Source organism: Acipenser ruthenus, chromosome 17 (assembly GCF_902713425.1).
Source record: "Acipenser ruthenus chromosome 17, fAciRut3.2 maternal haplotype, whole genome shotgun sequence".
NCBI lineage: Eukaryota > Metazoa > Chordata > Actinopteri > Acipenseriformes > Acipenseridae > Acipenser > Acipenser ruthenus.
In genome coordinates, this window is record NC_081205.1 from 22,345,733 (window position 1) to 22,360,221 (window position 14,489).

At 37.2% G+C, this 14,489-nt stretch overlaps 1 protein-coding gene across 1 annotated transcript in view; it reads left to right on the forward strand.

The window, feature by feature from the left end:
* The first annotated feature begins 415 nt into the window (after positions 1-415).
* LOC117423530 (activated CDC42 kinase 1-like) overlaps positions 416-14,489 on the forward strand; it is an 88,432-nt gene continuing 74,358 nt past the window's right edge. Inside the window, exon 1 of the mRNA XM_034039467.3 lies at positions 416-825. The gene's annotated coding sequence lies outside the window, so the exon portion shown is untranslated. The remainder of the gene's footprint in view (positions 826-14,489) is intronic.

Below are 14,489 nucleotides of genomic sequence, written 5' to 3' on the forward strand. Positions count from 1 at the left end.
TTATTTATTTATTTATTTATTTGCTTCCCAGTGATGACACTTGTATATGCTCAGGTAGTGACAGCAGGACGCCAGGGATGTCCAATCCTGGTCCTGGAGGGCCGGTGTCCCTCCTGGTTTTTGTTCCAACTGTAACCTAAATTACTTAATTGGGACAATTAAGTGCTTATTAGAAGCTTAACTGGCCCACTTAATTAATTTAGGGTATAGTTGGAACAAAAACCAGGAGGACACCAGAACAGGATTGGACACCCCTGCTTTAATCAATGTAAACAAAACTGGAAAGCCAAAAAAAAGGTCGTGTGTCTTTTAAAACAGTGAAAAGAAAAATATTAAACAGTCACGTAAAGGAATTATATTTTAGTATACAATAAAACACGAGCGTGGGACAAATAAATACCAAAACAATATTATGATTGACAGTGGTCAAGGCAGAGTGAATGGCATTTGTTCTGTTGCCCCTTTAACTGCGAGAATTCGTATGCAAGACACTTGCTCCATATTGCTCTTTTGAGAATGGGACTTGTCATGTGGTTGGCACTGCCCCTTTAAGAGTGGGTTTGCGGTTTTAACATGGAGCATGTGCAGACAGACTGCTGTGCCGAATGACGCTTGTAATGCCTAACACGGGAAGAGAGTGAGTAAAGCAGGGCGAGTGGGGGAAACAGTGATCTGACAAGTGAAAATAAACCAGTTCTTTTAAAATCGGGTGAAACAGGAATCTTTTGACAGGGGCGCTCACAGCAGAAACAAACAAGCAGAGCAAAAGGATTTCAGACGCAACAGAGAAAAAAAGACATCCAATATACGAACCACAACTGACAGGTATGTAGGAGGTAACAGACTACCGTTGTGTTGTGAAGTGACTGCGAGTGTAGGTTCTTTTTTTTTTTTTTTCAATATAAATTTCCAGTTTATTTAATTCCCATGTCTTCACGACAGACACTAGCAGAAATGTCATGATTTGTGTGGTATTTACTATCGCGGCTGATAAGTTTACATCTAATTTAACGGGCCAGGACATTTGGTGATGTGGGCATCGATTTGTTAGGTATCGGCTGGGTGACAAGGTTGATTATCAACAGCACCGCATTGCATCACAGTACATCTTTGCATGTTTCTCTGTAACTTTTCATGCTCAAGGACACTGTAGTATTAGGATTGATATCGCATTAATTTATGATGACCAAGAAAGAGGTTGTATAGGTATACTGTTGGACAACACGAGGACGTACATTGTACAGTTTGGTATAAAGTTGGTGCAAGCCTTTTTTTTTTTTTGAATGCATGCATGCATGCATGCATCCTTTTTCATGCGTGCTACATCAAACTCAAGATACATCCTGTTCAAATGCTGGTGGTTCTTATACTGCAGTGCCTACCATGGTTCAGTTACAGATTCTTATGCACCTGGCCGAGTTCAAAATGCCTTTCAAACAAACACGCAGATTTTCCGTCATCTTTTACCACGCTTGATTATAAACTACCTTTTAAAGTTAAAATAATCTCTTGACTCAGTTAGCAGAGCTTTTCCTACGGCTAGTATGTAGGCATTCTTGTTTTGGTGATAAGAGGGTGACTTAAAGTTCCTCGCCGATGGTGCACACTTATTGATTGTCGTAGATAGAGGTATTGACCAAACTATTAGAAACACCTGCTATTATGTCAAATAAATAAACAACAACTCTTTTGTTTTAATTTGTTTTCCTTAACGTAACAAAATAACTTGTAGAAATAGCATCCCTGGCATATAGATGGAAAGCTGCGTGACCGTGTTGCAAGTCTATTTCAGTAATGGGAAAATACAGCATATGATTTGACAGTACAGGAGGTGTTCAGTTGGCAGCTGCATCCAGGGATTCATTATCGGTACGAGTTGAATAAGGCATGCCTGCGCTCGTTATCTACATTAAAAGTTGTGTAATAAAGTGTATAGTGAAATAATAATAATAATAATAATAATAATAAAATAATTGTTTTCAGTTTTCTATTACATACAGTCGTGTCTATATCCTGATCTAAACATAAAAAGATACCGGCAGTGAGAATTCAAATATGCGTACCTAGGTTATAAAAACAAACATTTAACAGTGAGTCTGACAGCACTTTTAAATGCCATTTTTAAAGAAGACTGTTTCCCAATACTTCCCTCCCACCAGTTGGTTAAGACACAGACAAAATGCTAAATCCTTCTCAGCGTGTGGTTGCCAAGCTCCCTCCACCCCTTGAGTAACCAGTATATTGTAGTTTCTCTTAAAGCCTTGGCTTGCAAGCAACACTAGGCTGCACCAGTGAAGTTATATACAGGCTGGACAATACAGAACAGAAAATGTATGGAAAGCCAATTAGCGGCGTTCATTTGATACAGAGCTACAGCGTGATGGAAAGCGCATAGGAAGTTACTAGCAACTGAACAATGATTCTGAACAAATATGTTGTACTTCAGTAGAACCCATTTACTGTATCCTAACCATCCTGTCATATGGGCCTAGTCTCTCACCTGGTATCTGGTGGCAGAAACTGGTCACAGTCACTTCAAATGTGTATGCGCGTGGAATACATTATTAATGGTGTAATAATACCTGCTCACACAGATGCAGCTGGTGGAAAAATGCTCCTCCTGTTCTTGGTATATAGCTACTACTATAGTTACTACTCAGAAACTGATTTTTTTTTTAACAGGCTTTAAGTTGGGATACAATGAAAACATTTGACAAATATTTCATAAAAACATCACTTTTGACATAACTATGAATCTATGTTCAAACATTCAGCGTTGAATTAACCTATTTGCCAACTACTGTACCCCCCCCACCCCCCACACACACCCCCTGACAGAATTTCATTAAATGATAATAAAAGCCATGAAAGTGTTTAAATCTGTGAAATTATACTTTGTGGTTGAAAATGTGCAGCTCATTTCTTTAAGTGAGCACCTCCTGTAAATGTGCTAGGCACAGCTCTGCAGATATCTGTTTACTTTAGAAGCGAGTAGGCTTATAGCTGCTGTATAGCCAAGCCAGGTAATTCTGATACTGTGAAGTGTGATCATTTTTATATTTACAATCAGGGAGGAGTAATTGCACCATAAATCTATCACGACAGGTATGGGGAGTGTCCTGTTATGTTTAAGGGGAGGACAAACTTGTCAGAAACCAATTGAGGAGTTTGACTGTACACTTAATTTGTAGTGTCTGATCCTGACAGTGTAGGCTATTGATGCAGGGAGCAGCCACATGGCATGAAGAGCAGTTCCCCCTCGTTATTTCACGTTTTGATTATTTACTAATGTTGGCGGTAAATTGCACATGCATTTCATTGTGTGAGATACTGTAAAACCATAAATATTTGCAAACAAAATATTTGGGGAATCACACCCATAAAACCTATTTTGCTCCAGAAATGTTGGCTACCTGTTGCAATATTCAAAGTGTTAGTGGAATTTGATTTTGTGCAAAAAATGTTTGCTTTTTTTTTTCTCATATGTGAAAAATGCATAATAAAAGGCTTGCAAATATTTATGGCTTTACAGTACTTAACATATTTTGCTGTATAAGGCAAATAAAGTGTGAGTTCTGTTGTAGCTGTCTCAGGCCTGATTGATCTACAGGGTGGGAAATAGGTTTACAGTGGGAAGCACACTTATGTCACTACAAAAAATAGAACTAAAACTGAACTGTCGATAGGTTTTCTTTTTCTCAACAGTGCACAAAAATGAATAACAACACCCAGGAGGTAACCATGGAGAAAAACATGGTCTTGTTATATTGTTTTACTATTCCGTCATAAGCCACCTCAAAACCGAAATATTTCTGTACTTCACTGCGCACAGACATTCTAGCCAATCAGGAAGTAATTGAATCCTCAGCTGCTCTGTGTGTAAATGCTGACTCACAACACCTCCAAAAGTATTAAGTAAGGTGTCATGCCGAATGTTGCATTATTTTGAGATCTGTTTTGATGTTTTAAAAGTACATCTCATTTATAATACTGAAGGTTCACATTTTAAAAATACGTAATAGCGTAAGTAATCACACGGACGAAATGCAATGAACCGCTGACACATGCGCATAGATGTAAAATTGTAATTCTTGTGGTCCATGAGAATCTCATCTGGTGAAGGTACGCGTGTTGTGCAGGGTGAGTCATACTGTCAGACGAGCGTAGGTTTGTGCCCTGGCTGTGATCTGCTGATCTTCTCTGGAGATTCCACACTATCTGGTTGTCTCTTGTGCTCTTGTGGGTTCGGGAGGCAGGTACTGTCTTCTTCAGCGAACTCCTCAAAGAGGCAGTTGGCATGGTGTTGTGATTGGAGGACACCTGCGCAATTGTGGGTAATGTCTATGTTTAGGGATTTACTGTAGTTCCAAAATTGTGCAGAGCAAATAGTGTAAACATTTGGGAACACTAAATGTATATGTAACCATAATTTAAAAAACACTCCATCTTTGCTAAAATATCTTACTATAATTTCTCTCATGCGATCCTTTGATCGTGTAATTCATTAGAAAACTAGATTCGACAAAACCAAACCAAAACCACAGTCCTTGAATATGTCTCAAATGACGGTCAATTACAAAGGTGTCATGATTTGTTTATATTTTCACTAAAAGGGTGACTACAGATGCTCCCAGAAGGTTATTCTTCAATGCTATGTACAGCAAAACAATATTGTTTTTAAAGGGAGAAAAAAAAAACTCCAAGTACGGCAGGACATAAAATAATGGCCCAAGTGCTACATTCTACATTTAAGTGTGATATTAGCCTTCACCGTTCCTTAAAAAAACCCATAATACATTCCATTTGTTAAACCAGATAATTGTCCTGTAGTCATATTCTGTGTGGAAATTGTTGCTCTGTGTTTCTTTAAGGTTACATAAGAATAATGACTGAAGTTGTGGGTTGGTGTTATCTTTTTATTTCAGAAGGGCAACCTTATATGTCATTGTCTGTGCTATCAGTAGGTGTTTTTTCTTTTTCTTGGCTTATGTTTTCTGGGATGAAGTACTGAACCTATTGCTTGTTATCTGAAATTATGGTCAATCTGTAACAGCAATTTCCATTTATAAATTCCATCACCTACACTGTATCTTATCCACAGCCTACATACAGCATGTTTTGTTTTTGTAATGTTACTTCTGCAATATGATGTTTGATTCAGGTCGTTTATTGGATCGCTTCCCTTCTAACTGGGGCTGGCAGAATTACACAGTTTGGATTTGGTGGGCTGCAGATGCAAACAGGTGGGAAAGATTTCTTATCACTTTCAGCTTGACCCAGCACCCTGTAATGTTCATGCATCTTCCAGATTGAGGCACCGCAGGAGGAAAAGATAAATGAAACACATTTATTAAACACATTTTGTGGGCCAGTGCCATTAACTAAAGACAAAGTTGAAATATTTTGCTTAATCAGACAACTGTAAACTGCAAATTATAAAATTGTGATGCCAAATTAGGAACTAGTATTTAACTTATGTTTCAGGGTGTTTCTGTAGTCATCTTTCTGCAGGTGACGTGTTTGGCTTATTTCTGACAGCCATTTGAAAGCAGCAGTTATTTTAAGAGCAGGGGGGAGCATTTTAATTACGCGTGTTTGTATGTGTCAGAGGAAACACATCCTTTGATTTGGTAAGCAGTGCATTTTCATCAGTATCCCCTTAGTTGTTTGCTTTTCAAAATCTTACAGGGGCCTGCTTTTTAAAGTTTAATGTTAATTTATTTAACCTAGGGTTGACATGGAAGCTTGAGACAGGCAGGGCTTGTGATGGTATTTCACTGGTATCTTTAGAGCCTTGTTAACACAGGTTTTGTTATTTGGATCTGCTTTAAAAGATTTTCCCCCACAGCCAGCTTGTCCTTAGCTCAGGACAATAAATCAATTTTTTCGGGTAAACCTGTTTACAGCTAACTGTTTACTGAGACGTCTTCACAAATGTTTTTACTGTACCTGCTGTAGTAGAAAAAATTAGGCTTTGGCAACTAGTTGCTTTTGCATCACCAGACAGTCGCATGTGAGTCTAGAAATCGCCCTTAGCGACGGTCACACAATTGAAGAATGAACCAGCCTCTACATCGCTAAGACTGTAAGTCCACTCTACCATCTACGGTATACTGTTCATTAGTCATGAATAACTGATTTTATTGTTAGTGTCGCCTCTTTAAGGAACCCTGAACTCTGTTGCTCTGTAGAATGTACTGTGTTGTTGCGTTTTAGCAGTTAGTTAGTTAGTTCGTTCTACATGATGACTGTTCCAATAGAATCCCTGATTTATGACCGTTCGCCCATAAACTTGCTGGGTTGAATGAGCCTCCCCCATTAATAATGTTTATTTTTGGCACCCCAGCTGGTGCTACCCTTGGCTTGTGCACATAAATCCATCTTCAAACTGATATTAACGGAAACATAGTATTCTGTGTTCCTATTCCTGTAGGATTTAGTTTTGTGGTGTATAACTAACTAAATTGAATCTGATTCACATTGAGTCGGTAAAGTTATATTTAAACATGTAAAGCCTTTTCTGAGGACAGATATTTTTTTAGGTTAAATCTCATGGAGTAATGTACTAATATGTTTAAATCACTGAAAGAAAACATAGAGAGACTGGATAACTGAAGTTGACTTCAACTTAAGCAGAATTTGCAGAAATGTTTACTATCAAGCACAGAATTAAAAAATGTTCTTGTTTTGTGCATAAGTACTGTAATTTACCATGTGACTTACAGCACAAGCAAATTAAACACATCTGTGTAGAAAAAGGAAGTAACAATACATTTAATTTCAAAGTATTACATTAAAATCTCAATTTTAGTCAGACGATGTCTCGTTTCGCTTTCAAGCACATTTCTTGTGGTGCAAAGGTGAATGCAGGGGAGTCGTTCAATTATCAGTGTGTTAGTCAGCAGTCACTTTTGTTTCTCTTTGTGGTTGAACTGCGCCCGGGCTCTGTATCTATGTCTGATTTTTGCGTGGGTGTGAAATGTGCAATAACTGCTGCCTCCAGGCTTCGTATATGGGGGAAGGTTTGATAATCCTGCATGTAAAGGCAGGCTGTTTTCTGGGGACCGTTTGTTGCAGGTTTTTCTTTTTTTCTCAACAATTACTCTGTAGCCTATAAGCTCAAAGATTAATACATTTAGACTTGAATATGATGTTGTTTGCAGTTTATGAACTTATCGGCTTATAAGAAGATGATTGTGGACATGTCTCTGGAGGATTGGAAGAACATTCCTTTTGTGATTCTCTTCAGCTACAGTAATAAACTATATTTACCGACACTGGGAAAAGGTTAACTTAGTGATGCCTTAGCCTCCAATTAAAAAAAAAAAAAGTGAACATAATCCTTTGAAGCACATATAGCCAACAAAATAATACACACACAGCCACTGTATAGGTCTCACAGTTTGTTACGTGAAAAATTCAATTTTTCAGTGCTGTTGGTGAACAAAGAGATCGACACGTTTTGTTCAACTAATATGATTTCTTCAAAGAAGATGCTGTTACAAACCCATTTCCTGTTTACCGTAAGGTGATTTTATTTTATGAAAATGGTAGACCTACAGTTCAAGATATACTAGAATTATTTTCTTTGCTCTATTTAGTAAAGCAAATTATGAAAACCAAAAAAAAAATAACATACAGCTATGGCCAAAAGTTTTGCATCACCCTATGGAATTAGCTAATTTTGCTTCATAAAGTCGAATGAAACCTGTTGAATAATGTGATGCTAACATATTGAATTACATACTGCTTTGTAGTTTTCCATATACTTAACAAGAAAAAAAAACGGAAAAACTGAAATCTTACATGAAATACTGTACTACTATTATGGCTTCCGGTAGATTTTTTGCGATATGTTTTTGTCGTTTTTCTTTGATTACACAGTGTTAAATAAAATATCTAAATGATGTTAATGCACTTTTACATTTCTTTTATTGTTATGTCTCAATCCTAAGGGCACTTTCACACCTAGTTTACTTACAAGTGATTCGAATCGTGGTTCACTTGCAAACAAACACATTTTTTGCAAGTTTGCTTAGGTTTGTTTCACACCAGAAAAATTCAAGTGAACTTGAGCTTCTTTTAAAGCATTCCAATTTGCTTGTTTGGTTCACTTGCAGCTTCATCCAGACCACAGTTCTATTGGGTTCATGTTCCGCTTTCCAGACACACTCGGCTCTCTTACCGATTTACGAGAGCGGAAGTTCTCTCTGGAAAGCTTTCTATCATTTTCAACATGGAAAATCATTTACGTGATGTGTTTGTGCTGTTGTCCGTGTTATACTGTGGTTTATTTGATGCTTTTTACGTATAATCCTTGCTGAAAAAGCATCAAGTATTTGTCAAAAAACTGTTCTTTTGGAGGAAATTCCAGAGACAATCATGATTATGAAGAACATGTGCATTCAACCAACTGCAATGTAGCTGTTATTTATAATAATAATAATAATAATAATAATAATAATAATAATAATAATAATAATAATAATAATAATAATAATAATATACTTTTCTTTGTTTGTGACAGTTTTGCTGTTATGCTTAAAGAACATGCTTGCTGCAATAGTAATTAAATCTTAAACACTATTAGGGTCATTTCATTGAATACTACCCCGGGTTGTGCCAGTTAGTAAATCAGTCTCATATCATTTTTTCACATGTGACATTGTGGTGTTCTAGTCTGGTTTGTGTGTTTTTTGACAGGCCCTGCGTTGCGTATGTGCGACGGTGGTGAGACGCTTTTCTTACGTCCATGATTTGCTTCGCTGTTTAGAGTGGTTCGGTTTCAAGTGAACTGGAATATGCGAGCCGAGACCCCCATTTCAAGTGTTCTCGGTTGACTTGGTTTGATGCGCATCCTGGTGCGATTACGTGGTTCTCTGAGGTTTCACATATCACTTCAAGTGAACCGAACCGCACTTCAATCCGCATCAAAGGGTCAAATGAACTAGGTGTGAAAGTGCCTTAAAATTATGGGTGATTCAAAACTTTTGGCCACAGCAGTACAATAGTAGTATAATAAGCTAATGAGTACAGGCAGTGTTGGGTGATGCAATTGCGAAAACTGATAGACCCAGTGCCGGAAAAATAAATTCTTCCCTTAACTACCGTATTTTCTGGTGTAAAAGTTGACCTAGTGTAAAAGTCGACCCCCCCCCCCCCCATTGTGAGGGCGAGATTCGGATATATATGTTTAGAAAAAAAAAAAGATGTATTAGATATCCTGACAGCGTTTCTACCTAGAACCGCCAGACGCGTCCTGTTGACGCGTATTACAATATGTTTTTTTGTTTTTGTGTAGCCTACGATAGTATTATTTTAGTATACAGCCCCCTCCCCCACTTCCTTCTTAGCCCACACTGAAGTATGTATTTCAGTGGAATGGGGGGGGGGCGGTGTGGTCTGGCTGTAATTCAGTGAAACTGCGACTGTGTTTTACGTGACAGCTCCTGGATGTAAACAAACCAGGGATTATTTTTTTTTAAATATATATAGACAATGTCACAGAATCTTTTTTGCCAAATCTTGAGATGTTTGCATTTTGATTTGAGAGAAATTAGAAGCATTTGCTCTGTCAACGAGGGCAACAAGGATATGCCCACAACAGTGGAGGTTGTTTGCTGTTTTCCACAGAAGTACTATGCTGCAGGGTCACGCAGTAGAAAAGATAACATTATTATTGTTATTATTATTATTATTATTATTATTATTATTCCACTCCATAGCATTTATGCTGCCGCCAGTCATTGCAATCAGTAAATATAGGCTTTTACTATAAATTATAGATTGGTTCATATGTTTGCTTGTGTCTTAGTCGACCCCCCCCCCCCCAACTTCAGGATTGTGTTTTGGGTTTAAATTTCTTGACTTATAGTCAAGCTAATACGGTAGGTCTTTGCGGTCACAAAGGGCTACAGCAGGAATTTAGCATTTGAACCCAGTTTTGGACCATCCTTCATTGTACTCTATTGCATTATTACATGCTTTCTGTGTGGTAAAATTGGCTAGTTTAGTACTGTAGATGAGATTAGGCAATGGGTCTAGAGAGATATGCACAGTTTGCTACTTTAGTGCTGGACATGTGAGATGTGTACAGTGACGGGCAGTGCACCACAGGTAAGATTTATGGAATTATTTATTACAGTAGCTGTAAAGCTGTATTTCAGGCGATTGCTTGAAAACCACAAGGTTGCTGGTTTGTGGCTAGCCTGTTACAGAGCCATTGAGAGCACCAGTGCATTTCAACAGTTGACACATTGCAATTCATTATATTGCAATGCATAACCTCTTTCAGTTTTTGCTACAGTAGTTTTCTCTTACTCCGATGCATTGCTCAAATTCAGTCTCGTGGATGCTGTTTGAACAAACCTTTCAAAGTACTGTAAACAGATTTCCAGTTTACTGGGCCAGGTGTGTGGAGGACTGCTTTTGAGGTATTTTGTCCACCATATGAAAACTGTATGGGCCCCAGTATTCATTTTGATTTAAAGTAGGAGGCCAGAAATCATAAGTAGAAGGCAGGGGGGTATGGGGGTCTTCCCCCAGAGGAGGTGCTGGGGGCAGCACCCCTGTGCAGGGGTCTAAAACAGCATACCCTGGGCCTAAATATGTGCCTTAATAGGGCCCCAAAATTCAAAATAAGTGTATAACTTTGTTCATTTTGTATGATTTTAGACGTCCAGATTTAAAGAGCAAGTAAAAATTGCTTATGTGTGTCTATGAAACCAGTCTTACGGTGTTGAGATCTAGTTAACTACTGAGTCAGAGAATGCGCAAGTGCATTAATAAATAAATAGTAATAGTTTTTAAAAAATGCGCTTGCAAGAACTGCAATTTTGAACACTGTTTATTTTACAGTTTTCAGAAGTTTGTTTCTGTTGCAATTTCTTTAAACATTAATGCGATTTCTACAGTAAGTTGTATTTTTTTTGTCTTGCGTTTTTAATATTTTTTCAATTCTGTTAACTGTCCCTTGATTAAAATAAATAAAATAACAATAAATAATGTATTTACCAGGTTTTTACTAGTTTTAACTACAGTATAATGTACATTTTGTAAGGTGATGTGGGTGCTTCAATGACAAAGAGTTATATCATTATTTTAACGTTAATCAAATTACTTTCTGCACCTTAATATTCCAAAAATTGTTATTCTTTTAAATATTGCTTATTAAGCAAGAAGGTGTGGGTGGTGCTTTTATGTTTTATGTTTCAATATGAAATTGAAAGCTCAGGTAAGCTTGCATAAGGAACAGACAGAGAGAGAACTTGCAACTTGGATTTTCTAAGGTAATGTATAGAAAATAAATAGTGAACTAACACATATTGTTTGGCGACTCAACAGAAACCTGGTCGTCGCGACCCCCACTTTGGGAAACGTTGCTGTATGGAATTCTTGTTTTCGGTTAGTTTTCAAAATGCTTGCCGATTTTCTTTCTGTCACAATATGTATAGTAACTCGACAGTACTTGCACACTTAAGTTGTACCTTCTTTCCTTTGCTGTCTTCCACAACAAAATACTTATTGTTAATGGGCACATTATTCTGGGGTCTTTGTGCGTCTAGGCATTTTTTTACATTTTACCACAATTTCCAATTCTGTTTTAAATTATCCTTATCTAACTGTAATATAGCTTTAAATTCCGCAAACAAGCTTTCTAATTATAAGCTTGTTTTAAATCTCGCAAGTGGAGTCTCCAATAGAAATGTAGGAATTTGCTGCCACTCAGTAGTTGGGGTGGGTTTAAAGTATTCAGAACGAATCAATGATAGATACAAGTCAGGAAGGAGAGACATTGCTCAACTGCCCTGGAAAGGTAGTTTATTTTTTAATTGGGAAAGGGGTGGAGAGTCAACGTGAATTGAGTAACCATTTCCAGTGTTTATCGTTTATACACCAATTTCATTTTTTTTGTATCGGGGTGTTTTATTGTTTTTTTTTATTGGTTAAAATAAAAAATCAGAAGCCCTTTTATATACCAGTCGTGTGGTATACCACTAGAACATGTTATACAATGGGGTGCATTATATGAGGTTCTGTATGTTAAGTGACTAGTGTTGGTATGTGGTCTAACTATAGGTGACTACGACAGGAAATTACATCAGAAGTTAGGCAATATTTAATTGTATCTAAATGCAGCCGCTGTTAATCAAAGGTTTTAATAAAACCAAGCATCCAACAGTGTATGTTAGTTTCTTCTGTCTGTAAAAACCTCAAAGTTCATATTTTAGTGGTTTAAATGGCAGTAGTATTAAGATGCACTGCAATCTATTGAGCCCCAAGGTGTTGTTTTTTTATAAGTCACTGTGATTAGCCTACTTCCTGTCTTTTTAAGGCAGGCTGTGATAAATATGAATAGCATGGCGACTCACTGTGCAGAGGTACAGTATCGGGGTGGCTGTCTAGATGATGTTCTGGGAGCAGTCAGCTACTGGGAACTGGATGAATGGCCTCCTATGGAACTGCAAGCCTCTGTGCTGCTGAAGCAGACAGGTGCTCCATTACTCTTGTAGCTGTTTAAAAACTAGCATAATAAGGCAGTTAAGCTTAATAATCACATAGACACAGTATTCAGTGCACTCAATGGAAATAAGGGATAGATTGTTTAAATATAAGTTCGATCAGTTTGTCAAAGAAAAAGTCCCTAGCTCCTGGTAACAGGAGAGAAGAATTCTGTTTCATGCTGACTAGTTGAGACTGTGTAAATTCTTCACGAACAATCTCACTGTCGTTTTAAAAAGCTACTTTCATTTCCTGCACTGTGGGGATTCTTTTAGAGTCCCTTTCAGATAAACTGCTGCTGTTGTAGCAATGACGATGAATGCAAATGTGTCCAATTATTATGGGTGAGAGGCAGTGCAGTGTGTGCAGGGAACAGCTTCTGTTCATTTAACTGCTGAACAAATAATTATGGAAACCCTGGGCAGACTGTTGGGTTAACATTCAGAAAAAGAGGCTGTCATGCTCCTGAAAAAGGTGATTTGTGATTGGGTACCAACCTATCCCTTGGCTCCATTACTATATAGCTGGAATCTGTCCTGGTTGGTTTTTTTTTTTTTTTTTTTTACATCTGCAGCAGCACAATATCCTCGCAGTTTGAATTGGGTTGAGTTTGGAATACAGGCTGAGCGAAATCGATGCCGCCAAATGAACAAAGCAATTATTACTAACAAGGAATATTACAAGAATATTACAAATTCTATCAGAACTGACATAATGAAGTTTTTCTGTAGTAGTTTGTTAAATTTGACATAACTGATTTAATCATGCTGCCGTTGACTTTAGTTATTTGAATGGAGTCCCTCACTGGTTAACATAAGCTTAGATCTGTCATTATTATTATTATTATTATTATTATTATTATTATTATTATTTGCTGCTGTGTCACAAATTGTTACTGTATGTTGACTCATGGTGTGAAAACAGAGAAACATCAAATATTTGGATAACACACTGGTATGAATATTTCATGATAAAAAAAATCTGGCTCAGTTTTCTTCAGTGGAAGAAATCCACGTTCCAAATTGATTTTGAAACCTAACTATATTTGGAAATGTTGGAAACTTCATCAGGGTTAGAATTAGTGCTGGGACGAACATGGGATTTTTTTATTCAGATATTCATTCATAATTTAAATATTTGTTGGGATATTTATTTGTTTTTCAAAAAGTAATAAAAGCCATTATATTGCTCTGAACGCAGACAAAGACAGCATAGCAGCAGGGGCAGGGGGTGTGGCCAGAGACCTGTAAGGCGAGACCTTACAATATGTAACATGTTAAATTAATATCCCAGGAGAAAATAAATTGTGTAGGACTTACTTTACCCCAGTGAATTAACTACAAAACAAAGGATGCCAAATAGCAGTTCAAGTAAAACGTTGTTTTGTTTATTCCCAAAATAAATAGTACATAAAGTTGGCAACGCATTTTATTTCTTTTTTTTCATTCCTTGCCATTGCCGTTTCCTCACAATAAACAGTGGCCATCGCCACGTTTTCATAAAGTAATAACATGAGGTTTACTTGTGCCTTTTTGTAACTGAACAAGCAAACAAAAACTGAAATTTAACTTTAAACACAAATAAAACAAATGTGGAAATGGTGTTGTAAAGTGAAGGTGAAAAAAACTCATTTTGGTTCTCGTTTATTACATTCCACATAACAAAGTCGCAACAGAATATATACAGTCTATATACAAATCACTACACAACATTTTCAGGAAGTTGGGTACTATTTAAGCGAGGCATTTCAGAATGACGTGCTTGCCTTTTTTCTGTCCCATGAGATTCTGGCTCGCTCTAAAGCAGCACAATGCATTTTTGTCCTAGATGACTTTCCATAGAGATCACTATACGTGTGCACGCATAATCTGTGTTTATATATACAGTGCCTATAGAAAGTCTACACCCCCTTGAACTTTTTTCACATTTTGTTGAGTCAGTGCATCAGAGTTTCATGCATTTAAATGAGAATTTTTTTCCACTTATCT